This window comes from Rhinolophus sinicus, linkage group LG02, assembly GCF_036562045.2.
Source record: "Rhinolophus sinicus isolate RSC01 linkage group LG02, ASM3656204v1, whole genome shotgun sequence".
Classification (NCBI taxonomy): domain Eukaryota; kingdom Metazoa; phylum Chordata; class Mammalia; order Chiroptera; family Rhinolophidae; genus Rhinolophus; species Rhinolophus sinicus.
The window spans coordinates 72,743,884-72,771,067 of NC_133752.1; the positions used below are offsets into that span (position 1 = coordinate 72,743,884).

Sequence of the window (27,184 nt, forward strand, 5' to 3'; positions counted from 1 at the left end):
GTTGGGGGTGGGGCCGAGCGTTGTGAAGTAGTGAGGGCGAGGTCTGTTGCGCTGGCCCGCGTAGCCTCTGTTTCGTGAAGGGTGGGCAGTTTCCTGTACTGTGCGTCTCCCTTTGCCTAAGCCGATGCCTTTCCTCTGCCGGAGTCTTTGGACTCGCGGGGGTAGAGGTAGAGGTGGGCGCAGGTTGATGTCCGCTGAGACAGGGTACTACTGTAAAAATTGTGTTTTTGATTACTCAGGCCCAAGTGAAAAGAGGACATGGAGGATTTTGTCTCATGTACAAAAGTACGTCAAAATCTGGCAGTTATTAATCCCTTTTACCCACCCTAACATATTTGCACCCGGAAAGCTGGCTAAAATTAAAAGGGAAGATGCCACCAAAGATGACTTGCTGGTGGGGAGATGGTGGGGAAAGGGAAGGGGAAAGCTGTTGTTAGGCAGCTAGCCCAAGCCTTTACTTGGACCTTAGGGGCTGGAATAAGGATACTATTTGTGGGTAGAACGCCATTCCTTTTTAGACCAACTTGTTCCTTCCTACCTCAAATTCTCCCTGCTAAGCCTTTGGGGCCAGGGAAATTTCTCAATTTGGCAAAATTTAGGGCTATTCTGTTGTTTTCTTAAGGTCCATGAGTTGGCAAACTTTAATTAAAATGGATCAATGGTAAAGGTGTGAGTTTTAAACAAAGATTTCACAAAGATAGCCTCTCCCTATCCTGCAAGAGAAGTGAAAGCTGTAAGAAACTTCCTTTCTCTGACAGGTGACCTTTTCACCTACTACCCGGACTTGTAGCTCAGGTTAATCATTTCAACTAGCTGAGTTACCTTCAGAAAATCAGTATAATCTGTAAGAGCTTTTTAAATTAAAGTGGCTATTGAGTACAGGTAAAGGTTTCTAGAAAATTAAAGGTTTCAGGTAAAACTCAGTGTTTCCTAGTTAATTAACATTAAAAGTAGAAGTCAAACTTCTTGGCCCTGAATCTGCAATCTTAAACTCTGTTCAAATTCATAGAGTTTGAGGTAGAATCTAGTGGCCTAAAGAAGTTCATGAGCTGACCCTGTAGCAGAGGGTCTTTAATCAGTGGAACAGGAAGTCTCATATGCTTGGATGCACCCATGTGCATGTATGTGTTTGAGAACATAGCAGTGCTTAACGGATCAGTACGGTACAAAACGAGACTTGTACACATTGTTGGCAAAATTATGAGTACTTGTTTTGTAAAAGAAAATCAAGATGTTAGGATCCCTGATAGCTAGCTTCCAAGACAACCCTGCAATGATTCTCTCCTTTGGAAATGTAGTCTCCTCCAGCCCTTTGAATCAGGGCTACTCCATTTGACCTGCAGAATACAGCTGCAGGTGTGTGACTTCTGAGACTAGGTCATAGAGTCACTCATTGCACCTTTCCACCTCATTTTATTGGATTGCTTGTTCTAGGGGAAGCTAGTCTCCGTACCACTCCACTCAAACAGTCCTATGTCTTCATGCAGAGAGGAACAAAAGCCTACACCAACAGCCAGCCTACACCAACTTGCCAGCCATGTAAGTGAAGTCCCTTGATTGGGTTGAGCCTGCAACCCCAATCAAATATTGCGTAGCTGCCTACCGGCCCAACATCTGCTTGCAATCTCATGAGAGAAAAGGCTAGCTCTTCTAATTATATGAGACAGAGTTTGAAAGGAGCCCAGCTCATATCATTGTCTTTGTCAGAGATTGTTTCCTTTTAAATGAAGTAGGATCCTGATTTTGAGCCCATGGCTAAGAATACAAGGTCTGTCAATTAAATTTGTGAACTCATCATAGAAAAAGTGCTCCATACCTCATTGCTGAACATCACTATGGTCACCTTCAAAGTACTCCTCTTGGGAAGCTATGCACCAATGCCAGCGCCTAGTCCACCCTTCAAAGCAATTTTGGAACTCTTTTTCTGGAATGGCCATCAGAGCTGTTGTCATATTACCCTTGATGTCCTGAATGTCATCAAAATGTCTGCCTTTCAATATTTCCTTTATCTTCGAGTAAAGAAAGAAGTCATTGGGGGCCAGATCAGGTGAGTAGGGAGGGTGTTCCAATACAGTTATTTGTTTACTGGCTAAAACTCCTTCACAGACAGAGCGGTGATGCAAGAGCCATGAATTGTTGGCAAGAGCCATGAAAAGTTCAGGTTGTCTAACTTTTTTACACAGCCTTTTCAGCACTCCCAAATAGTAAACTTGGTTAACTGTCCACTTGGTACAAATTCATAATGAGTAATCCCTCTGATATCAAAAAAGGTTAGCAACATTGTTGCAACAAGTTTACGAACTTAATTGTCAGACCTAGTACCTAGTGCTAAAAACTAGCCTCCCCGAACCCATTGTATATCTAAAGAAGCATGGGCTTTTGGAGTCTATCTCTATCTATCCTTCTTGGCTTAGTGACCAGTTAAGAACAGTACCACTGCTGTTATCCCCGCGCTCATATAAGGGAAAGACAAGAACAAGTGAAAGTTACCTTTTTGGGGGAATGCAGTATTCTTATGTTGTAAAGGAGAGTAGGGAATTTTCTCTTTCCCCAGGACCAGGGAGGGAGTCACCAAAAGAATCACTCATAAATCTAGGCGTGCTTGAACCCTCTGAACCATCACCTGCTTCAATAAGCTGAGAATTGGTGATTGTCTCCAGTCTAAAAATTGCCAGGCCATTGACCTAGGGAATGGAAAAAGAGGCATGAGAGGGGGTAGGTAAAGCTGAGAGGGCGGTATCAGCTGAGTAGTGGGGCAGCCTGCATTTCTCCTGTTTGGAATGGTAAGAAGTTTCCCAAAAGTCACGTGGTACTACATGGTATAGCAGGGCCCTGGACAACTGTCCCATCACCACACACACGCACAAATGCACATGCAATGCATACCCACACCAACTATATATTATCTCCAGTTCAAGCAGTCAAAGAAACTCCAAATCTTATCTTTTAGAGATACAGAGTGATATATTTACAGATGAAATAAGAGTCCTAGGATTAGCCTCAACTCTTCTAGTAGTAGGGGTAGTGGATATAGCCATATGTTATATTGTTGAACCTAAGTTTTGTTATACTATTTCCTCTACTTTTGTATATTAATTTGAAAATTTTAATACTGAAAACATTTTTAAAAATATTTGGGCACAAAAAGCTTTTGTAAAAAAATCAATTGAATCAATCACAATTTATAGGCTTTATTTGGGTCTCCATTTGAAAAAACTTTCAAAAATTATAAGACAATCAGGAAAGTGCAAACATTAACTGGATATTTGATGATATTAAAGGATTTCTGTTAATTTTTTCTGTATAGTAATTGTGGCTTGGTTTAAAAGAGTACTTTTCTTTTAGAGATATATAATAAAATATTATAGATGAAATGTGATGTTTGGAATTTGCTTCAAAATTGTCACAGAGAGGAAAATGGGTGGTGATATAGATGAAAGAAGCTGGACCATTATCAATACAGATTGACCAGGTATTGATAGTTTTTGAAACTGCGTCATTATTATTATTTATTTTTCTCTTTACTTTCGTAAAGATTGATCCATAATTTATATTTCCTCAATAACGTTTATTTTTGGTTGTTTTTCATTTTAATGCATGGTATTTTAAAATTTATTTAACCTTGCTTTTCACTCCTCTATGAAGAGTTCATTGTTGATCATTCTGTCTAAAGATCAGTAACTGAATCAGAAGTTTTAGAACTTCCCAACAATATTCGGAAGGTACATGTTTCAACACTACATTTCTGATTCTATATCCTGTTATTTCCATATACCTATTAAACTTACATTATCAATAATTAGTGGTGTGCTGGAGCCAACTCATACTTGCTCCTTCCTTATGAAAGCCAATTGTGTCCAGCTCTTCCCAACTTCATGTTCAGTGATGTCACATTGGTAGCTTGAAATTGGCACAGTAGGAATATCAACACCATGGAAATTGGCAACTGCTATAAACCAAGGGCTACTTCCCCCAAACCCCCACCCCAGACAGTTGTTAAACATTTACCATCACAATACTGCCAATAATTTCCTTCTTGCCATATGAAGTAGATATTTGTTAGGCATTCATAGTTCCATTCACACAAAGGTGCCACTAGAAGGAAGTTTCATATACTAAAGACTAAATTTTATATAAGTATTAAAGGAAATAAAGATTATTTACATGATAAAAAGAGTTTTTAATGTAAAATAATTCTCTGTATAAGCATTATTATACATAACTGTCCCAAACTGGAAAATATCCAAATGTTATTCAATAGATAAATGGATAAATAAACCGTGGTTCATCCACACATGGAATACTCAGCAATAAACAGGAATGGATTATTGATACATACAACAACATGAATGAATCTCAAATGCATTATCCTGAGTGAAAGAATCTAATATCAAAAGATTACATACTGTATGATTCTATTTATATGACATTCTAAAAAAGAATAAATACAGGAATAGATATAATTCACACAGATCAGAGTCAAGAATAGGTGTGGAAAAGGGTCTAAATACAAAGGGGCAGCAGGAGAGAATTCTTTCAGGTGTTGTTTTGTAGCGTATCTGTGGTGGTGGTTACAAGAATCTGTGAGTGTGCATGTATAAAATCTCATAGAAATGTACACATCAAAAAATTAATTTTTATGTAGTTTTTTTAATTTGAAAGAAAAAAGAATTCTATGCATAGAGAAGGAGCTTCCTTGATGCTTTAAAAAATGTTACCTTGTTTACCTATATTTAGCTTAACATAGGTTTTCATAAATCTGTTGTATGAACTGAGTTTTACTGAAACTATACCAATTTTTCCCCAACAAGTCTCTCTGTACCTCTGTGCAAAAGATTAAGAATTTTAAAAACAATCTTACTGAAGTAAAATTAACTTAAAATAAATCACATGTTTAAAGAGTACAACTTTATAGGTATTAACATATGTACACAACCACGAACTGTCACCATGAGCAGGAAAACTAATTTATCGTACCCAAGTGTTGCTTTTGTAAAATCCTCCCTCCTGTTCCTCCCAGACCCTCCTACCCAGGTAATCACTGATCTTAGTTTCTATAACTATAGAATGTTTGCATTTTCTAAACTTTTATATAAATAGATTCATACAATAAGTACTCCTTTTTTTGTCTACTTTCACTCAGCATATTTGAGATTTATCCCTATTTTCTCATGTATCGGTAGTTAATACCTTTTTATTGCTGTGTAGCATTCCATTGTATGGACATAGTATAATTTGTTGTTTTTTTTAAAGTTTTTTTTTATTGGGGAACAGGAAGAGGACTTTATTGGGGAACAGTGTGTACTTCTAGGATTTTTTCCAAGTCAAGTTGTTGTCCTTGCAATTTTTTTTAGTTGTGGAGGGCGCAGCTCAGTTCCAGGTCCAGTTGCCTTTGCTAGTTGCAGGGGGCACAGCCCACCATCCCTTGTGGTAGTTGAACCGGGAGTTGAGAACCCATGGCCCATGTGGGAATCAAACCGGCAGCCTTCGGAGTTAGGAGCACCGAGCTCCAACTGCCTGAGCCACCCGGCCGGCCCCCATTTGTTTATCCTTGAACCTTTGGGTTCCTGGGAAACTTAATTCCTCCATATCTTTACCAATAATTGTTATGGTCACTCTTTTAATTTTAGGCATTCTAATAGGTGTGGAGTGTTAGCTGATTGTGATATTAGTTTGCATATCCCTAATAGCTAATGATGTTGAGCATCTTTTCATGTGATTATTTGACATCTATATGTCCTTTTTGGTGAAGTAAATCTAAAGATTTTAATGAAGTATCTTTCAAGAGACATAAACATGAAATTTAACCTTTCAAGTATTTACTATTTCCTCTAAGAGCTCCTTTTTAAGAGTTTGTTTAAATAATAGCTTTATTGATTTATAGTTCACATACCATAAAATTCACCCATTTAAAGTGTATAATTCATTGTATATTCATAGATTTGGGCAACCATTACTAGTATCTACTTCCAAAACACTTTCATCACTCCAAAAAGAAACCCTATAACCGCTAAGAGTCACTTCCCATTCACCTACTTTTATTAGGTTGGTGCAAAAGTAATTGCGGTTTACAAGGTTAAAATAATTGCAGAAACCGCAATTACTTTTGCACCATTCTAATAGCTCCTGGCAACCATGAATACACTTTCTATTTCTGTGGATTTGCCTATTTGGACATAGCAATCGAATTTCTGGAGCATATCGTAACTCTTAAGTTTGACATTTTGAATAATTATCAAACTGTTTTCCAAAGTGGCTATACCATTTTATAATCCCACCGGCAATGTGTGAGAGTTCTAATTTCTCCACATTGTCACTAACATTTGTTATTGTCATTATTTTATTCAATGTTAGCCAACTTATTGGGTATGAAGTGGTATTTCAATGTGTTTTTGGTTTGCATTTCCTTAGTGACTAATTATGTCAGGCATCTTTGCATGTGCTTACTGACCATTTGTATATAAACGTCTATTCATATCTTTTACCCATTTTTTAAATCGAATTTTCATTTTATTCAGTTATACTAGTTCTCTATATATTTTGGATGCAACTCCCTTATCAGGTATATGATTTATAAATATTTTCTCCTATTCAGTGGATTGTCTTTTCACTTTCTTTTGAAGCACAGAAATTTTTAACTGATGAAGTCCAGTTTATCTATTTTTTCTTCTGTCACTGGTGCTTTTGGTGTTATACCTAAGAAACTACTGCCTAATATGAAGTCATGAAGATTTACTTCTATGTTTCCTTCTACAACTTTTATAGCTTTATCTCTTATATTTAGGTCTATGATCCATTTTGAGTTAATTTTGGCATAAGTTTTGCATGTGGAGACACACTTGCTCCAGTACCATTTGTTGAAAAGGCTTATTTACTCCATCTTTTTAATAGTTTTAATTCCTGATTAGGAAACATATCTATGCAAAATTCATGCATCACTTAATTTCTAAATTCATTTGCATCGTATTTATTTAATGACTACCAGAATTATCTGTCATCTCATGACCTGAATTTGAATAATCATAGTTTTAGTTTGCTTTCACTTCTGAAAGATCTTCAGGAAGTAAGCTGTATTTGCTTTTCAAAAAAATTGATTCCTATATAGTAATAGTTTGTTATTCTTAGGGACAAAAATGTGTAACTATTTACAAATTTAACTTTCAGTACTAGTTAACTCTTTACAATGTTATTTAGTCCTATAGTTTCATTTATAACCTATACCATTTTTTAAAGTGCGAAAACATTGATAGAACCTTTTGCTTATATCCAATGATAACTTCATTAGAGCTAGAGCATTGATTTTCCATTTAGCTTTAAAGTTTACATTTTTAAACAAAATTGACATAACTTAAAATAAAACATTTGTGGTGGATTTGTACTGTGTTAATTTAGTTAAGCAGGAACTATCGTTCCCAGAAATTCCCTTCTCTACGGAGTTACAGGTTAGCCTGGGCCACAGACATTTTGTGCAAGACTTAGAAAGATGGGCCGGTCCAGTGGCTCAGGCGGTTGGAGCTCTGTGCTCCTAACGCCAAAGGCTGCCGGTTCGATTCCCACATGGGCCAGTGGGCTCTCAACCACAAGGTTGCCGGTTCGACTCCCACAAGGGATGGTGGGCTGCGCCCCCTGCAACTCACAACGGGCAACTGGATCTGGAGCTGAGCTGCGCCCTCCACAACTAAGATCGAAAGGACAATTACTTGACTTGGAAAAAGACCTGGAAGTACACACTGTTCCCCAATAAAGTCCTGTTCCCCTTCCCTAATAAAATCTTTTTAAAAAAAAAACCTTAGAAAGACTGAAATAACAGCTATCTTCCCCACGCCCCTTTAAACAGCTTTACGACATAATTCACATACCATACAACTCACAGTTGTCATCTTTTACACTCAGAGGGTCAATGCAAGGTACCACGTACTTGTGTAGTTCATGCACACTGTCGCTGATTTTTTGACCCACTTTGGAAAGGTGTGAGACAGCAGCTGGGTCCACAGCAACTGTCTCCTGCTGGCTCTCCTTCCGCTTCTGCAACTCTGACTCCTGGGTCAGGTGTACATCAAGCTTCACAATGAAGGATATACTTCTCTTGCAGGTCACCTACATCACTGAAGTTAGAGGCTTCAAGGTGATATGGGACCAAGGCAGGTTCCAGCTTGTCCTTATGGGTTCCAGTTTGACTTTGCTCTGCTCCACTTCATGTCCACCTTTTCTTCTGGACTTCTTGCCATGCTGACGTCAGGCCCAGCACCAGACACAGAAGCAAAAGTTATACATAAACTATTTAACCAGTTTCCACAACTGTGAGAAGTCAAATCCCTGTAACTAATACCATATCATTCCCAGTAGTGCTGTTTCTCTGATCAAATCCTGTTACACCTTTACACACTCACAATCTTTGAGAATCCTTCCTGTCAATAAGACATCCAAGGGTATAATTAATGGAGAATCAACTGATCTAGGCAGCTTTCACCCCTAATTCAGAAATGCTTGTCTGGAAGGTATTTTTTTCAAGCACCTCTTTGTGAGCTTTTATTTCTTGCATTACAATATTTAGCTAAAGATTATCACTTGGATCTTCCCCCATATTCAGCTTTGGTATATCAAATGAACAACAGATGGGATGAAATGGCCTAGGGATAAAGAATAAACTTTTAGATCTGTTAAATACAGGAGCACAATGTACAATATTGGCTAGGCTTGCTAATCAGCCCCTTAGGGTGACAGAATTAATTTAAGGGATGTGGCATACTACTGTAAAAGGAATGACAATTAAAATATGGTTAAAATTTAGGATGTATGATTTTAAAAAATGTATATTGTGGAGGTGTCTCTCTACCTGAATGTATAATTGATATAGGCATAATGTTTGAATAGAAATTTTTCCCCTACTGGACAGAATTTAAAAAGGAATAATATATTCATCAACCCTTTGACCAGTATTAGTTGGAGATGCAAAATAGGAGCCTTTGGTTCCCTAAGCCAGACCTCGCCTGCTGTTATTGTGGAATTGGGCCTCTCATTTCAACCAACTGTTCAAGGATATTAGGCAATTGGCCTGGTTCATGATAACAGTTCCAGGATGAAACTGGTTCAGTATGGAAAGCTGTGACTCAGTGTCCAGTAAATGGTAAAAATTCTCATGAAAGAAGATAAGAACAACTTGGTCCAGGAGCCCAAATTATAGACTGTGTTCTTGGCAGTGATAGAATTAGAGACAAATAAATGTCCTACTCTCTGAGTATATACTGACTCTTGGATTGTTATCAATGGATTTGCAAGTTTGGTCTGGCAAGTGGACCATAGATAACTGGAATGATAAAAGGGGTACTGCTCTTTGGAAATCTGTATGTCAATACTAAGGGCAAACCAAAATGGGCTATGTTGATACTCACCAAAGAAACTTGATGCAAGGAATCAACAAGTTGATACCTTAGTTTGACTTCTTGAAGTGGCAACCTGTGTCCATGAAATGAGTTGACATAGGGGAATTCAAGCCATGCAACAATGGACCAAATGCAAAATACACCAGTGGCCCTCATTTAAAGTTCAAACCATTAATAATAATTATTCTGTTTGCCATCAGGAAAGACAATATTTGCAGTTAGTCCTGGGAAGTAGTCGCAGGGGCGAAGGTCCAGCACATGGCTGGCAAATAGATAATACTGACCCTTTGTCTATTGCTTCGGAGGAAGTGGGATATGACAGAGCTTGATACATACATATTCTGGGTTTTGCTTTGCATACCTACTGACTGAAGCTCATGCTTTTAATACCATCAAAAAGCTGGAACAAAAATATTGTACCAATTTGGCCTTCCTAGTTACGTTTCTTTGGATCGAAGCAATTCTCTGCCCACATGGTACAGTGGGTAAAGAACCATTACATTCAATGGACTGGACTTATATTCCTTATCACCCTCAAAGTAGGAGATTGATAGACAATTGCTTGAGATACAACAACTGCTTAAAAAGATGCAGGGGTGACAATTAGTCTACAAACCTTAGCTTGTGTTTTGCAACTTAACGTTAGGAGGACAAAAGTTGGGTCCCCATTAGCTAAATTGTTATGCTTTTACAGTGGGAATAGAGAAAAGAGAGCAGGGGATGATTTAATAGATTCAAATAGTAGTTTACCACAGTTTTCTTTTTCAATGTATCTTGGTCTGTTTGGGCTGCTATAACAAAATACCATAGATTGGGTGACTTATAAACAACAGAAATTTATTTCTTACCGTTCTGAAGGCTGGAAATCAGAGATCGTGGTGCCATCATGGTGAGGTTCTGGTGGGAACCATCTACCAGGTTACAAACTGCCAAATTCTGGTTGTTTCCTTACAAGGCAGAGAGCAGAGAGCAGCAAGCTCCCTCGTGCCTCTTATAAGGGCACTGATCCCATTACCTCCCATGAGCTCATCTAATCCTAATTACCTTCCAAAGGCCCCTCCTCCTAATTCCATCACATTGTGGGTAAGGTTTTAACATGAATTTGGGGGAAGACGCAAACCTTCAGTCTATAACAAATGCCAACTCAGTAGTCCCAAAACTGGGTGTATAATTACGGACTCCAGAGGCTAATGATCTAAAGTGAAATACTGTGCCTATTAATTTGAACCCAATGCAAGAATTGCAGCAATTGATAGGGGAAAAATTATCCCTTCTCCCAGGTCACCACATCGGAGCTAACTGTGTAAATGTTGTGTTGCCTAGTGGACAAGATAGCCCCACTTTCCTTACTTATCCAATGTGACCCCCTGTAATTAGGGATGGACTGAAAGGGAAGTCCAACCATGTCCCGTCTTGCTACCAGCCCTTTGGACTAGCTCAGTGGCTGAACCAGAGGGATCTGCTTCAGGGGGAAAGGTTTGGGTTAAAATTAATGATTAATGAAAGAAGGGTGAAACTATTGCTGAGAGGAAAGGAACCAATAAATGAGTTTTATGAAAGGGAAAACCTAACAATTCTGCTGAGGCTTAGAGAGAGGCTTAGACCAAGAGAGTAATATTCTGTCTTAGCTTGAACTCAGATGTCTGTCGCACAGAAGGAAGGACCCTGATCAAATCTTTTCCTCTTTTGAAGGGCCAAGAAGTGAGCAAAATGAAAAACAACAAAACAAACTTCCAGAAGTGGTCTACATTCTCAAATAAAGAAAAGGGAGCTCTAACTATGACTGCCTAGAAAAACACTAATGTCGCTATGTCTTTTGGTTTTTGTTTCACAGGACATTATCCCTGTGGAGGAAAACTGGCCTAAGGAAGATGTGGACTTGATTAATGCTGGATGGATTAGGGTACATAATTATGCAGCAGATGATTTAGCTATCTATAAGATATAGCTGGCTATAGATCAAGGAGGCAAGAGAATTATAAAGTCAGTATAAAACAATGAGAAAATTTATGCTGGTGTTATTGAAAGGTTTAGTTTCTGTTTAAATCCACACCAACTCTTCACTGGTTATTGCAAATGTTTCGAATCTGTGCGCACATTTCAACGGTAAGACAACTTAATTTCTATCAAATTAAAGATAATTATTTTGTTGTAAAAAAAAAGTCTTGAGTGCAGATCAGGGTGGAGGACCATACTGTGACAGTTAGTTCCAGTAGTTCAGGAATCAGCCTGAATTGTTTTGCTAAAGTTCCTACATGGCACTGACCCCTGGTCAAGGCATGAAATATATTGATTAATAGTGTTATTTAGTAACCACTGGGCTGAGGAATTTCAGGGTAGTTGTAGTTTCTACCACTTTGTCAACATTGATTATTTATATCAGTGAGATCAAGTAAGGGCTCTAGAGGCTGATAATGTAAAATAAGATACCGTGTCTATTAATTTGAACCTAATGCAAGAATTACAAAGATATTGATGGGATAGGGTATCCCTTCCCTCATTTTTCCAATTGGGGCTAACTGTGCAAATGTCTGTTGCCTGTTGGACAGGATAGCCCCATTTTCTCTACTCATTCAATCTGACTCCCTACAATTAGAAATAGACCAAAGGGAAGTCCAATCACGTCTCTTTTTGCTAACAACCATATGAACTAAACTAGTTTTATACCTGGTCTCAGCTCTGCTGTTGAAAATGGTTACTTAGCAGGAATATGTTCTACGTAACCAGCAAAATACAAAAAACTGCACCCAAGACTATTTTGGGCTTTTTGCTTCCAAGGTATCCTGTGCACATGTCAGTGTTTCCTGCTTTGTGAGAAAAACTGCATCTGGTCTCAACCCTTATAAAGGGCAAACAAAGCAGCCTGCCCTGGCGTTTCTGGACCCCTTACAGTGAGGCAGCCTTTGTTATGATGCAATCCTTACTTTCATGGCATTGATATATACTTTCCCTGTAACAAACTATAAATTTGTAAGCATTGTCATTTTGAGTCCTTTGAGTCTTTTTTAGTAAACCCTGTTTAACTACTACTGCTAGTGCATGTTTAGATATTACACATAAACTAAAAATACGTAAGACAATAAGGGCTTGCAAGTTAAATTGTCATCAGGGGCTCTGTTTAAAAGATAAGAAAGGAGGGTTGGCCCGGTGGCTCAGGTGGTTGGAGCACCGTGCTCCTAAGACCAAGGCCTCCAGTTCGATTCCCACATAGGCCAGTGAGCTGCGCCCTCTACAGCTAAGATTGTGAACAACGGCTCTCCCTGGAGCTGGGCTGCCAGAGGTTGGCGAGAGCTGCTACCAGCTGCTGTGTGCTGCCAGGAGTGGCCGACAGCCATCTTGAGCAGCTGTGAGCAGCCGACCGACAACTGGAGCTCAAGGCTCATAATACTCGCATGGGCCAGGGAGCTGAGCTGTATCCTACACAACTAGACTGAGAAATTGAACCGGAGTTAGAGGCGGAAGAAAGGGGGGGAAAAGATAAGAAAGGAAATAAAGGATGATGAAAGAATGTAATACCTAATTAGACATAAAAAATAATAAACACAATATTTTTACTCCAGAATCCCACTTCTTAAAAGGAGAGTCAGAACTGGCTGCTCCAATTTTAATCAGAACTATCCTGAACACATAGAAGTTTATTTGAAATTAAAATACTTGGGTAAACATTCAGCTAGTATGACATCACAGTGTAGCTGGCCAAGAGTATAGTCAGAGTCCAACAAATGACTTTATGACATTTAAATATATAATCCTAGAGTCTCCCCTAACTCCAAGCTAAGGGCATCGTGATCCATGAATAAATGAGATAGTGGGGAGACTTAAGAGTGGTATTCGTGAATAAATTGGCATGTTTGGTGAAATACTTTGTAGCACCCCATATGAATTAAAATTGGAAACATAAACCTCCCATAGAAGAATTTTCAGTTCCTAAATAGAAGTTTTCTAGGGCTAGGGGAAAAGTTTTGAGAGAGTATAAGATCAGTTGGATCCAGCAGATAAAAATGAAAAAGAGATGAGTTTTGGTAATATTTTGAACGTATAGTGTAAGAACAAAAGTCTTACCCTAAAATTATAGAAATCAAAGTATTTGTATTTGAACCAGGGACAAAATCCAAGATAAAGATTTCCGAACAGAATGATACATGTGAATGGAGGCCTGCTTTTCCTACTGGAAGACTGGCCCTATGTACATAATTTAGGACCAGACATAGCACTTTCAACAATTAAATCATAGAACTACTGAGTAATGTAAAGCCAAAGACAGACACTGTGGTTATTTAATGACTGAATAAACATGACAGAAACAGAACACATAGTTCTTGGCTTTGCTAAATAGTTCTCCACCCAAATACTGGAAATCACATAAGCAGCAACTGACATTAAATTATGGATGACTCTGTCCACCAATTACTTGTAAGCAGAGCAGATAGATCATCAGGGATAGTCCAAAGTAAAACCTAACAGTCATAGCCAATGCTCAGTCAGAGCTGAGCATTTTGACGTGCCAACTTTTGTGCTGTGTTGAGTATAGTGTGTAATTTTCATAATCACACAACAGATAATATTACCTTTTTATTGATGAGAAAACTGAGAAACATAAAGTCACTCCAGCTTTCTGACTTCAGAGCCAAAGCATTTAATCATTGTCCTCTAAAACTCTAGTCTCCACAGGCCATTGTTTAAGACCTACCTATGCAGAGTGGCTAGTGGTAGCAATGGGGAAAGAATTTCTGAAAATAAAAATGGAGCTCACTACACTTTAATCACCAAAAGTGATTACTCCAAATGAAGAGTTTATAGTAAAGAATTTATTCTAAGGTGGCCAGATGGCTCAGTTGGTTAGAGCACGAGGTCTGTACAACAGTGTTGCCAGTGCGATTCCCACATGGGCCAGTGAACTGCACCCTCCACAACTAGACTCAAGACAACGAGCTGCCACTGAGCTTCCGGAGGGGCGGCCGGATGGCTCAGTTGGTTAGAGCGCAAGTTCTAAACAACAAGGTTGCCAGTTCAATTCCCTCCATGGGATGGTAGGCTGTGCCCCCTGCAACTAAAGATTGAAAATGGCAACTGGGGTGGGCCCGGTGGCTCAGGAGGTTGGCACTCAGTGCTCCTAACGCCGAAGGCTGCCAGTTCAATTCCCACATGGGCCAGTGGGCTCTCAACCACAAGGTTGCCAGTTCAATTCCTCGAGTCCTGCGAGGGATGGTGGGCTGTGCCCCCTGCAACTAGCAACGGCAACTGGACCTGGAGCTGAGCTGTACCCTCCACAACTAAGATTGAAAGGACAACAAACTTGACTTGGAAAAAAAAAAAGTCCTGGAAGTACACCCTGTTCCCCAATAAAGTCCCGTTCCCTTTCCCCAATTAAAAAAAAAAAAGAAAGAAAGAAACTACAGAATCTGGAAAAAGAAAAAAAAAGAAAAAAAAAATGGCAACTGGATTTGGAGCTGAGCTATGCCCTCCACAACTGGATTGAAGAACAACTACTTGGAGCCGATGGGCCCTGGAGAAACACACTGTCCCCCAATATTCCCCAATAAAATTAAAAATTAAAAAGAATTCATTCTATATCTTCTTCTGTTATGCATAATTTATATGAATCACAGCACCAATTAAATATCCACTTTTATAAAGTATTTTCATCATCATCATTCAGTATTAATAATAAATTGTGCATTGTACTAACCTGATGCTAAATCTTAATCAAAGAACCAACATGAAAAAGTCTTTACCTTATGCTTCCTAGTGTGCTAGAGATTTTAACAGATGCCCACTTTCCTTCAATAAAGCAAAACAATCCCTGCCCACACACAAAATAATGCAAAATAAAAGAGACTGATTTGTATGATAAAGAGGTGATTCTTTGCCTTTATCTTTCTTATCCAAAATGTACACATTTAAACTCATATTCTGAGAGGAAAAAAGAAACAAGAGAACCACTAAATTGACATTATGTAAGGTAGGCTTTTTTCAAATGCAACAGGCATTTTTAATCAAAATTTTGTATTCTAACCAGTTTTGTTGTATTAATAGTAAATTTGCTTCATTTCTAAAGTCACCAGTATACTGAGAAGATACTTCCAATGGTCTTAGTAGCACAAAAATAACTTTTAGTTTAAAATATTTTTTGTTAAGTTGAAATTGGTAGTTACAAAATAATCACAGGGATGTTAAATACAGCATAGGGCATATAGTCAATAATATTGTAATAACCATGTATGGTGCCAGATGGGTACTTAACTTATTGGGGGGGTCACTTTGTAAATTGTATAAATGTCTAACCATTATGCTCTTCAACTGAAACTAGTATAAAATGATATTGAATGTCAACTGTAATTGAAAATGTTTAAAAAAAGAAAATTAACCCACTTCAAATTTAAAAAATACTAACGTAAAAAATATATATACATATATATTTTTAAATATGACACCAATACTTGAGTTTATTTAAGAGCAAGAGTTCTTCGCATGTTCTTGCTTTTGATTATACTTTTCTCTATGCTTTCACACAATGTGCTCTATTAGCCAAATTTCCCACCATAATAAAAAAAATCAATTAAATAATTAGTGAGCATTTACCATGTACAAGAAACTCTGATGGACATTTTGAGAGAAAAATGGAAATAAATGCCAGGACATCTGCCATGAAGCACCACACTGAGTTGGAGAGGTAAGAAAAACAAATGAAAAATGAACTTTTTAAACACTAATCCCATAGCTACAGAGACGATGCAGTACCTTGGTTCCACAAATACCTGCCTCTCTGGCCACCACTTCACTCTCTGTTGCTGGCTTCCATCACTCAGCATTGACCCTGTAGTGTAACTGTTCCTCAGTGTTCTCGTTCTCCGAATACACTGTCACCCTAAATGATGTCAAATTCTCCCAAGCCTTCAAATTAACATCAATGCAAATAACTCCCAAATCTGCATCTCTGTGCCCTGGAATCACATTTTCAACTGCCTGCTGGACTCGTTCCAGGGGACTTTATCTCCTCTACAATCCATTACACCCTAGTTCCAGAAGTAGGTTTCATTGATCTAAGAATTCTGTCCAACCACCTGGCTAGTGATTGGTTTAAATGAGCACAAAGCATTCCTCTGGCCTCAGGGATAGATTTAGTGCTGGGCATGAGATTCAATCTAGGCTTTGACAAGTAAGGAAAGAACGATCTCTCATTTCTCACAGGGAGAGATGGCCTCTTTTCCCCCAAGACAGTCATGTGCAGGTTTGAGGCCAGAATAGTTGCAGCATTCTTAAAAACTAGCCTAAAGAAGAATCTGACATGGGGAAGAGAACAGAATCAAGAGAATCACTAGGAAATGGAACTGGAACACTTTATGTCAACGCTAAAGCCTGTCTCACCTCTGGATTTCCAATTTCTGAGCCAAATATTGTCATTATTTCAACCAATTTGAGGTGGCTTTGTTGCTTGTAGCCAAAAGCATAGTAATTGATATATAAATAGGACCCTTGCTGGCTCAAAGTTCATGATATCTAGAACTGAGTTCATCCAATTTTCTCCCAAACCTGCTCCTCAGTGTGTATTTCCAATGTTGGTTAATGAATTTGTCATGGACCTAATCACTTAAGGTAGAAATAAGAGTCATTTTGGATGCCTCCCTCTTTCACAATCACATTGTTCTGTTGTTTCTGCTTCCATAATATATCTCACGTTGGTTCCTTCTTTTCATTCCCAATTGCCATCCTCCTATTGCCATCACCTGTCAACTACAACATTGCCAAGCTTTCTAACTAGAGTCTCCCTAATTTTAATCTTTCTTCTTCAACTTATTCAACATGTTTCTGCCAGAATCTTCCAAAATATTGGTACATGCCATAACCTTACAGAAACTCCAATGGACTTCCATTACCTATAACAGCATTTCCTAAAATGTGTTCCCTATTATTGTTCCCTGGAACAATCGTGCCAGTAAATTATCATTTTGAAAAAGGGTTTTATGAGCACATACATTTAGGAACTCCTCTATGGTCACAAAATTCCATGATAATCCCCAATGATCCCTGTCTCCTGGTATTTACTCCCTCCTGTAGTGCTTTCCCACACTGTATCAGGGTTGGTCTATGTGACCACTAGAATATGGCAGAAGTAATGGTATATCACCAAAGTTAAGTCATAAAGACTAGCTAATGTGTTGGTATTTTTTGGATCATTCATTATGGGGAAGCCAGTTGGCATGTTGTGGGAAGAGGTCCATTTGACAAAGAACCAAGGCCTCCAACATCCAAAGTCCACCTGATGGGTTTATAGCCTTCTCTACTGGAGGGATTAAAAGAATATGGCAGAAGGGCCCTTTCCTACTTAATACCCTGTCCCTTCAGCCTTGACAGATAAACACAACAGACTCTGCTGGAATCGAAAATAATAATTACAGAGGAAAATTATAATATAGAAAAGGCAAGGGTTAATATACCGCTAACTTGAAATTTGTGTTGCATTCCAGAAGGGAAAGAACCCAAAGACTTTACTGAGAGGGAGTCCCTTTTGGGCCATCCCCTCTGTTCCTAACAGGAAACTCCAGGTTTCTGCCCCTGCCTCAAGTATCTCCTCTTTAAGGCACACAGTCCTACAACCCCACACTATCCCTGATTGGAGGGGGGTGGGGATCTGCTCCTGCTCCTTCCATAAGAAGAGATTCTGCCCCTGGACACTTCTCCCTCAATCTGCCCAGTCTAGGCCCCAAGGCCTCAAACAGGGACCACAAGAAGAGAAGGAAGCCAATACAAATCACTAATAAGACTGAGTATATTGCATACCAATACTAATCAGCTCTTGCTGGGCAAGAATTTTTTCACCACTGGGGTATTCACTCTCAACGGCTCTGGTCTCAAGTAACTTTGTGAACTTCAGCTAGGTGGGCAGCCACACTGCCAGTCCCTTGGTCATATTTAAAGTAAGCATATCTCCCAAGAACTTGCATTAATGATTTTTCTTGAAGACATCAAAGTCTAAATTCATAGTGAAGAAAGATTGTGTCCTCTGTCATCAAGACTCCCTGTTGAGTTAATAAGTTTCCAATGAGGACATCACAAATTTACTTAGTGGCAATTACAGTCTCCCTTCTCTCTAACTCAGAGATTGGCACTTACCACTGTACTTTGGACCCACACACTCCTATTGACAAGAATTAAGAAAGAGATTGTTAAAACTTTCCATCGTAAGAGCATGGTCCAATGAAAGTAAGGACAAAAAAGATCAGGAAACTCCGGGAGAATGTTTTCATGTTTATTCATGCAACTATCATTTACTGAGTCCCTGCTATATGCCAAGTATTGTAGATACAAAGCCAAGTAAGATGTAAAAGATGTAAAAAACGATTCACTGAGAGCCAATAGTTTGATAGAGTATTTATTATTGAGAAATTGTTTGGCCAGGTGTTGTTTTAACCTCCCAATCTATGCTCAATTTACTAAATTGATTTCCTAGTATCAAAGCACAGTTATAAAATTTCCTCAGAGTCTTGAAGCATGAATTCCTAGGCTCTTACATCTACAATATTTGATTTGGACGAATCTGTAATTTTCAATTCCTGTTTCCTTTCCTAACTTGATTTTTTAAAAACTGTAATTTATTTTATTTTTCAATGAATTACAATCAGCATTCAATATTATTTTAAATTAGTTTCAGGTGTACAGCATAGAGGTTAGACATTTATATAATTTATGAAGTGATCCCCCTAATAAGTCTAGTATCCACCTGGCACTATACATAGTTATTACATTATTGGCTATATTTCTTATGCTACAATTTACATCCCTGTGACTATTCTGTAACTACTAATTTGTACTTCTTACTCCTTTCACATTTTCCACCCTACCTCCCAACCCCCCTCCCATCTGGCAACCATCAAAATGTTCTCTGTATCTATGAGTCTGTTTTTGTTTTGTTTGTTCATTTATTTTGTTCTTCGATTTCCATATATAAGTGAGCTCACATGGTATTTGTCTTTCTCTGCCTGACTTATTTCACTTAGCATAATACTCTCTAGGTCCATCCATGCTGTCGAAAAAGGTAAGATTTCATTCTTTTTATGGCTTAGTAATATTCCATTGTACATATGTACCACATCTTCTTTATCTATTTGTCTAACAGCGGACACTTAGGTTGCTTCCATATCTTGACTATTGTAAAAAATGCCGCAATGAACATATATTACTAAGAGCAATGTCAGAGAATTTACTGCCTGTTTTCTTCTAGGAGCTTTACAGTTTTGGGTCTTACATTTAAGTCTTTAATCCATTTTGAGTTTATTCTCACATATGGTGTAAGAAAGTAGTTTAGTTTCATTTTTTAAAGTGTATCCATCCAGTTTTCTCAACACCACTTACTGAATAGACTGTCTTTACCCCACTGTATATTCTTGCCTCCTTTGTCATAGATTTATTGACCATATACGCATTGGTTTATTTCTGAGCTCTCTATTCTGTTCCATTGATCTATATGTCTGTTTTTATGTCAGCACCGTGCCATTTTGATTATTATAGCTTTGTAGTATGGTTTGATATCAGGTAGTGTGATTACCTCCAATTTTGTTCTTCTTTCTCAAGATTGCCATGGCTACTCAGGGTCTTTTATGGTTCCCTATAAATTTTAGGATTATTGCTCTAGTTCTGTGAAAAATGTCATTGGTATTTTGATAGGGATTGTATTGAATCTATATATTGCTTTGGGTAGTATGGACATTTTTTTTTTTATAAAGATTTTATTGGGGAGGGGGAACAGGACTTTATTGGGGAACAGTGTGTACTTCCAGGACTTTCTTTTTCCAAGTCAAGTTGTTGTCCCTTCAATCTTAATTGTGGAGGGTGTCATTCAGCTTTTAGTTGTTGTCCTTTCAGTCTTAGTTGTGGAGGGCGCAGCTCAGCTCCAGGTCCAGTTGCCGTTGCTAGTTGCAGGGGGTGCAGCCCACCATCCCTTGTGGGAGTTGAACCAGCAACCTTGTGGTTGAGAGCCCACTGACTCATGTGGGAATCGAATCAGCAGCCTTTGGAGTTAGGAACACAGAGCTCCAACCGTTTGAGCCACCGGGCCGGCCCTAGTATGGACATTTTAACTATATTAATTCTTCTTATCCATAAGCACAATATATGTTTCCATTTATTTGTATCTTCTTTAATTTCTTTCTTTGGTGCCTTAACATTTTCTTAGTACAGGCCTTTTACCTCTTTGGTTAAATTTATTCCTAAGTATTTTATTTTTTTCGATACAATTGTAAATGGGATTGTTTCCTTAATTTCTCTTTCTGATTATTATTGGTGTATAAAGGTGTAATTGTTTTCTGAATATTAATTTTGTATCCTGCTACTTTACTGAATTTATTTATCACTTCTAATAGTTTGGGGGTGGAATCTTTAGGGTTTTCTCTATACAGTATCATGTCGTTTGCAAATAATGGCAGTTTTACTTCTTCCTTTCCAATTTGTATGACTTTTATTTATTTTTCTTGTCTGATTACTGTGACTAGAACTTCCAATACTATGTTGAATAAAAGCATTAAAAGTGGACATCCTTGTCTTGTTCCTGATCTTAAGGAAAATGCTTTTAGCTTTTACCTGTTGAGTATGATGTTACCAGTGGGTTTGGTTTGTCATATATGGCCTTTATTATGTTGAGGTATGTTCCCTCTATTCCCACTTTGCTGAGAGGTTTTAAATAAATGGATGCTGGATCTTGTCAAATGCTTTTTTTGCATCAATTGATATGATCATATGATTTTTATCCTTCATTTTATTTATGTGGAGTATCACATTAATAGATTTGCAGATACTGAACTAATTTTGTATCCCAGGAATAAATTCCATTTAATCATGGTGTATGATCTTTTTAATGAATAGCTAAATTCAGTATGCCAATATTTTGTTGACCATTTTTACATCTATGTTCATCAGGGATATCAGCCTATAATTATCTTTCTTTGTAATGTTTTTGGCTGGTTTTTGAATCAGTGTATTGGTGTCCTAGTACAATGAGGTTGGGAGCCTTGTCTCCTTTTGAATTTTTTTGGAGTAGTTTGAGAAGGATAGGTGTTAATTCTTCTTTGAATGTTTGCTAAAATTCACCTGTGAAGCCATCCAGTTCAGGACATTTGTTTGTTGGGAATTTTTCAATTACTGATTCAATTTCATCAGTAGTTATCGGTCTGTTCAGATTTTGTTTCTTCTTGACTCAGTATTGGAAGATTGTATATTTCTAGTAATTTATCCATTTCTTTGAGATTGTCCAATTTGTTGGCATATAACTGTTTATAGTATTTTCTTATAACCCTTTGTATTTCTGTGGTGTCAGTTGCCACTTCTTCTCTTTCATTTCTGATTCTATTCACTTAGGCTATCTCTCTTTTTTTCTTAATGAGGCTTAATGAGGTTAATGGTTTATCAATTTTGTTTATCTTTTCAAAGAATCAGCTCTTGGTTTCATTGATCTTTTGTACTTTTTTTTTTTAACCATCTATTTCCTATATTTCTGCGTTGATCTTTAATATTCCCTTCCTCCTAATTTGGGCTTTATTTATTGTTCTTTTACTCATTTCTTTAGCTGTAAGGTTAGAGAGTTTACTTGAGATTTTCCTTGTTTCTTGAGGTAGCCCTGTATTGCTATAAAGTTCCGTATTAGAACTGTTTTCACTGTGTCCCATAGACTTTGGTTCATTGGGTTTTTGTTTTCATTTGTCTCAACATACCTTTTGATTTCTCTTTGATGTCATTGTTAACACATTCATTGTTTAATATCATGCTATCTAGCCTCCATATGTTTATGTGTATTTAAGTTTTGTTTTGTTTTTTTAATTTTTATTGGGGAATATTGGGAAACAGTGTGCTTTTCCAGGACCCATCAGCTCCATTTCAAGTCGTTTTCAATCTAGTTGTGAAGGGCGCAGCTCACTGGCCCGTGTGGGAATTGACTGGTGATCTTGGTGTTATGAGCACTGTGCTCTAACCACTGCGCAACCGGCCACCCCGTGTATTTAAGTTTTTTTCTTGTAATTGATTTCTAGTTTCATACAATTGTGGCCACAGAAGATGTTTGATATGATTTCAATCTTCTTAAATTTATTGAGATTTTTTTTGTAGACTAATGTGATGTGTCTTAGAAAATGTTCCATGTGCACTTGAAAAGATTCTGCTGCTTTGGGGTAAAATGCTCTAAAAATGTTAATTAAATCCTTCTGGTCTAGTGTGTCATTTAATGCCACAGCTTCCTTTTTCATTTTCTGTCTGGAAGATCTATCCATTGATGTCAATGGGGTGTTAAAGTCTCCTACTGTGTCTGTATTACTATCGATCTCTCCCTTTATGTCCATCAATATTTGCTTTATAAATTTAGGTGCTCCTATGTTGGGTGCATACATGTTTACAAGTGTTATATCCTCTGTTGGATTGATCCCTTTATCCTTATACAGTGTCCTTCTTTGTCTCTTGTTATAGCCTTTGTTTTAAAGTCTATTTTGTCTGGTATAAGTATTGCTACCTCTGCTTTTTTTCTTTCATTTCCATTTGCATGAAATACCTTTTTCCATCCCTTTACTTTCAGTCCGTGTGTGTGTCTTTCTATCTGAAGTGGGTCTCTTGTAGGCAGCATATGTATGGGTCTTGTTTTCTTATCTATTAAAGCACCCTATGTCTTGATTGGAGCATTAAGTCATTTACATTTCAAGTGGTTACTGATAGGTATATAGTTCTTGTCATTTTATTATTTATATTTATGTCCGCCCCTCCCCCCTTCTTATTCTTAAAGAAGTCCCTTTAACATTTGTTGTAATACTGGTTTGCTGGTGATGAACTCCTTTAGGTTTGTCTTGTCTGGGAAGCTCTTTATTGCTCCTTCAGTTCTAAATGATGGCTTTGCTGGGTAAAGTAATCTTGGTTGTTAGTCCTTGCTTTTCATCACTTTGAATATTTTGTGCCAATCCCTTCTGGCCTACAAAGTTTCTTTGAGAAATCAGCTGACAGTCTTATGGGGGCTCCCTTGCAGGTAACTCACTGCTTTTCTCTCATCATTTTAAGAGTCTCTCTTTGTCTTTAACCTTTGGCATTTTAATTATGTGTCTTAGTGTAGGCCTCTTTGGGTTCATCTTGTTTGGGACCCTGTGCTTCCTAAATTTTTGTGTCTATTTCCTTTGCCAGGTTAGGGAAGTTTTCAGTCATTATTTCTTCAAATAGGTTTCGATCATTTGCTCTGTCTTTTCTCCTTCTGGTACTCCTCTCATGTAAATGTTGGTATGCTTGATGTTGTCTCAGAAGTCCCTTAAACTGTTCTCATTTTTCTTTTTGCTGTTCTGATTGGATGTTTTCCACTACCTTGTCTTCCAAATCACTGATCCCGTGCTCTGTTTCATCCAATCTGCTGTTGATTCCTTCTAATGTATTCTTCATTTCAGTTATTGTATTCTTCATTTCTGTTTTTTTAAATGGTTTCTATGTCCTTTATATGTTTACTATCTCTTTTGGACGTCATCACTGAGTTGATCTATTTGTCCCCATGTCCACTGAGCATCCTTATAACCAGTGTTTTTAACTCTGTGTCTCTTAGATTGCTTGACTCCATTTTGTTCAGTTATTTTTCTGGAGTTTTTCCCTGTTCTTTCATTTGGGACATGTTTCTTTGTTTCCTCATTTTGGCTGCCTCTCTGTACTTGTTTCTATGCATTTGGTAGGTCTGCTACATCTCCCAGTCTTGGCAGAGTGCACATATCTAGTAAGTGTCCTGTGGGGCCCAGTGGCACAGTCTCCCTGTCACCTGAGTCAGGTGCTCCAGGAGTGTCCCTTGTGTGAATTGTGTGTGTCCTCCTGTTGTAGTTGAGCCTTGATTGCTGCTGGAACATCAGTGGTTGGGGTTGACCTTCAAGCTGACTGGCTGTGAGGAGTGGCCACAACCACAGTGGGGTCTGACCCCATGAAACGGAATTTGCCCTAGTGGTGCTCTGTTGCCTGCGGATACCAGCTTTGGGGTGTTCCATTTGTAGAGCTAATCAGCTGGTGCTCTGTCGTGATCTGAAACTGGCCACTGGGTGTGTTGGTTCTGGGGCCTCTTGAGTGGGGTTCTGGTTGTAGGCCAAGTCAGCCACTGCCTGTACATGTCCTGGGACCTCCTGATAGGAGCTACAAAGTGATCCAAGTTTGGTAGCTTCCTGTGCTTGGCCCGGAGATGCTTGGGAGAGGCCACGCTGCAACCTGAAGCTGGCTCCCACAAGCACCAGGCCTGGGTCCACTATGCAAAAGGCACAGGGCACAATGACGCCAGCCACTGTCTGTCTTGGGCCTGCAGATTTTGAAGAGTTTTTAAGAAAGTTTGCAGTGCAGACCAAGGCCTGCTGCCCTTCAGGCACAGCTACTGAAAGAGTCAATGGTGGTACACGAGTTGGGTAGAAAGGAATCTCAGAGAGTCTCCAGGGTGGGACGAACAGTGTTCACCAGGTTAATGCAGATTCCAATTTGGTGCCCGCTTGGTATCTGCAGGCTCTGGGGGGAGAGGGCTTAACACAGGGACAATGGTGACCCTAGCCCTGGAGCCATACAATTCAGTTTCTCCCCTTATGTCTCTAGTGACTTTCAAGCTGCTGTCCCTTCACTGGAGCTTATGGTGAGTGTCTCGCAATGAGTAAATCTGTGTATGGGCCCTTTAAGAGGATGCCTGGGTTTCCAACATCCCTCCATCTGACCAGGACAGAATCCATGCCGATCTTCCCAGCCCTGTAGCCCTTGGTTGGGGAGCACAGTATAGGGCTAGAACCCCTTGCTCCCAGCTGGGACCTCTCTAGCTGAGATATCCCTCCCTATTCTCAACCACTATATGTGGGTATGGGACCAGCCTATTTCATATCTCCAGCCCTCCTACCGGTCTCAACGTGGCTTCTTTTTATATCCTTAGTTATAGGAGTTCCATTCAGCTAGTCTTCAGATGGTTCTCCAGATTGATTGTTCTATAATTTAGTTGTAATTTTGATGTGGTCATGGGAGGAGGTGAGCACAGCATTTATCTACTCCGCCACCTTGACTGGAACCTTTCCTAAGTTGATTTCAACGATAGACTAATAGAAGTCATCTTCAAGATGCCTCTTCAAACCTAGATCAAATCCTAAGCAGCCAGCTTTGTGCTGCCTCCTCCTGGATTCCTTTGTCAAGAATTAAAAGGTATTGGGCCAGCCCGGTGGCTCAGGCGGTTAGAGCTCCATGCTCTTAACTCCAAAGGCTGCTGGTTTGATTCCCACATGGGCCAGTGGGCTCTTAACTACAAGGTTGCCAGTTCAATTCCTCGAGTCCCACAAGGGATGGTGGGCAGCGCCCCCTGCAACTAAGATTGAACACGGCACCTTGAGCTGAGCTGCCGCTGAGCTCCCGAATGGCTCAGTTGGTTGGAGTGCATCCTCTCAACCACAAGGTTGCCAGTTCAATTTCTCGACTCCCGCAAGGGATGGTGGGCTGCGCCCCCTGCAACTAGCAACGGCAACTGGACCTGGAGCTGAGCTGTGCCCTCCACAACTAAGCCTGAAAGGACAACAGCTTGAAGCTGAACGGCACCCTCCACAACTAAGATCGAAAGGACAACAACTTGACTTGGAAAAAAGTCCTGGAAGTACACACTATTCCCCAATAAAGTCCTGTTCCCCTTCCCCAATAAAAGCGTAAAAAAAAAAAAAAAAAAAAAAGAAGAATTAAAAGGTATAGAAGGCATTCTTTTAGAAAAAAAGGAAGAAAACAAAATTATCACCACCATTACCCACCCCCCAACAACATATGAATCTCAAGCTACTGTGCTACCTGAAGTCCCAAAAGTTAAAAAAAAACAACAAAAAAAAACTATCTCTAACCAAAAATAGTCCAAGCCGGTTTAGCTTCCATTATGCACGATCCCTTTTTTTTGTAAGTCTCAACAAAGTGTTCAGACACAACCATTTAGGGAAGGATAAGTAGGACATTTGTCTACTTTCCTTCCTACCAGCCACTACTACCGTATTTTCCCAAAAATAAGACGGTCTTATATTAATTTTTGCTCCAAAAGACGCATTAGGGCTCATTTTCAGGGGATGTCTTATTTTTTCATGTACAACAATCTACATTTACTCATTTATTCATATACAAAAATCTACATTTATTCAAATACAGTCGTGTCATCATCTTCTGGAACATCGTCATAACTCTCCAAACCCCGAATTCCGGCTTAAATTTCTTGCAACTCCATTTCCTGTAGAACCATTGGCCCCAATCTCTCATGTCCAGCAATAGAATTCTGCTTAAATGAGCACTTCTTGTTTATGTAGCCTCCTCGCAGTGCATTGGCAACACAGCTGTCAGTGATTTTATCCCATGAATTCTTCACCCAAGTCACGACCTCTTGCAGGCTAGGCTTTACAAAGTTTCCACGTTGATTTCTCTCCATTCTATTTTCAATGTAATCATTGATTTCCATGTGCAAATGGTCCTTGAATGGCTTGTTTATTGCAGTATCAAGAGTCTGGAGATAGGCAGTCATTCCTGCGGGAATCATTATATGATCTAGTCTTCTCTCCGCAAGAAAGTTCTTCATGTCTGTAGCGCGGTGAGTGCTGGCTGAATCCCAGACTAGCAGACCTCTTTGGCCACCTTGCAAAACAAGTGGCAGCATTAAATTGACCCACTTCCTTATAACTCCTTTTGTGCACCAAGCTTTTTTGGTTTCAAGAACATAAATGCCTGAAACATGTTCAACCTTATCTTTCTTGCCCTTAGGGATGATTAGAGGTGGGGCTTTCTTTCCATCCACACGAATTGCCAAAATACAGGTAACACATGCACTTTTG

The 27,184-nt window shown here is 38.9% G+C and overlaps 2 long non-coding RNA genes across 3 annotated transcripts in view; one reads left to right on the forward strand and one right to left on the reverse strand.

The window, feature by feature from the left end:
- Positions 1 to 111: 111 nt before the first annotated feature.
- Positions 112 to 27,184, reverse strand: part of LOC109458377 (uncharacterized) — a 43,133-nt gene continuing 16,060 nt past the window's right edge. The window contains exons 3-6 of one of the 2 annotated variants that reach the window (XR_012493723.1): positions 7,860 to 8,229; positions 3,789 to 3,900; positions 2,491 to 2,684; positions 112 to 210 (exon numbers count right to left, since the gene is read on the reverse strand). This is a non-coding gene — a long non-coding RNA (uncharacterized LOC109458377). Of the gene's footprint in view, positions 211 to 2,490; positions 2,685 to 3,175; positions 3,901 to 7,859; positions 8,230 to 27,184 lie in introns of those variants that run through there. The other variant, XR_012493724.1, reaches the window with a different exon arrangement.
- LOC109458381 (uncharacterized) lies at positions 179 to 12,853 on the forward strand. Its single transcript, XR_002139214.2, has 3 exons — positions 179 to 285; positions 1,435 to 1,539; positions 11,218 to 12,853. It is a non-coding gene; the product is annotated as an uncharacterized LOC109458381 (long non-coding RNA).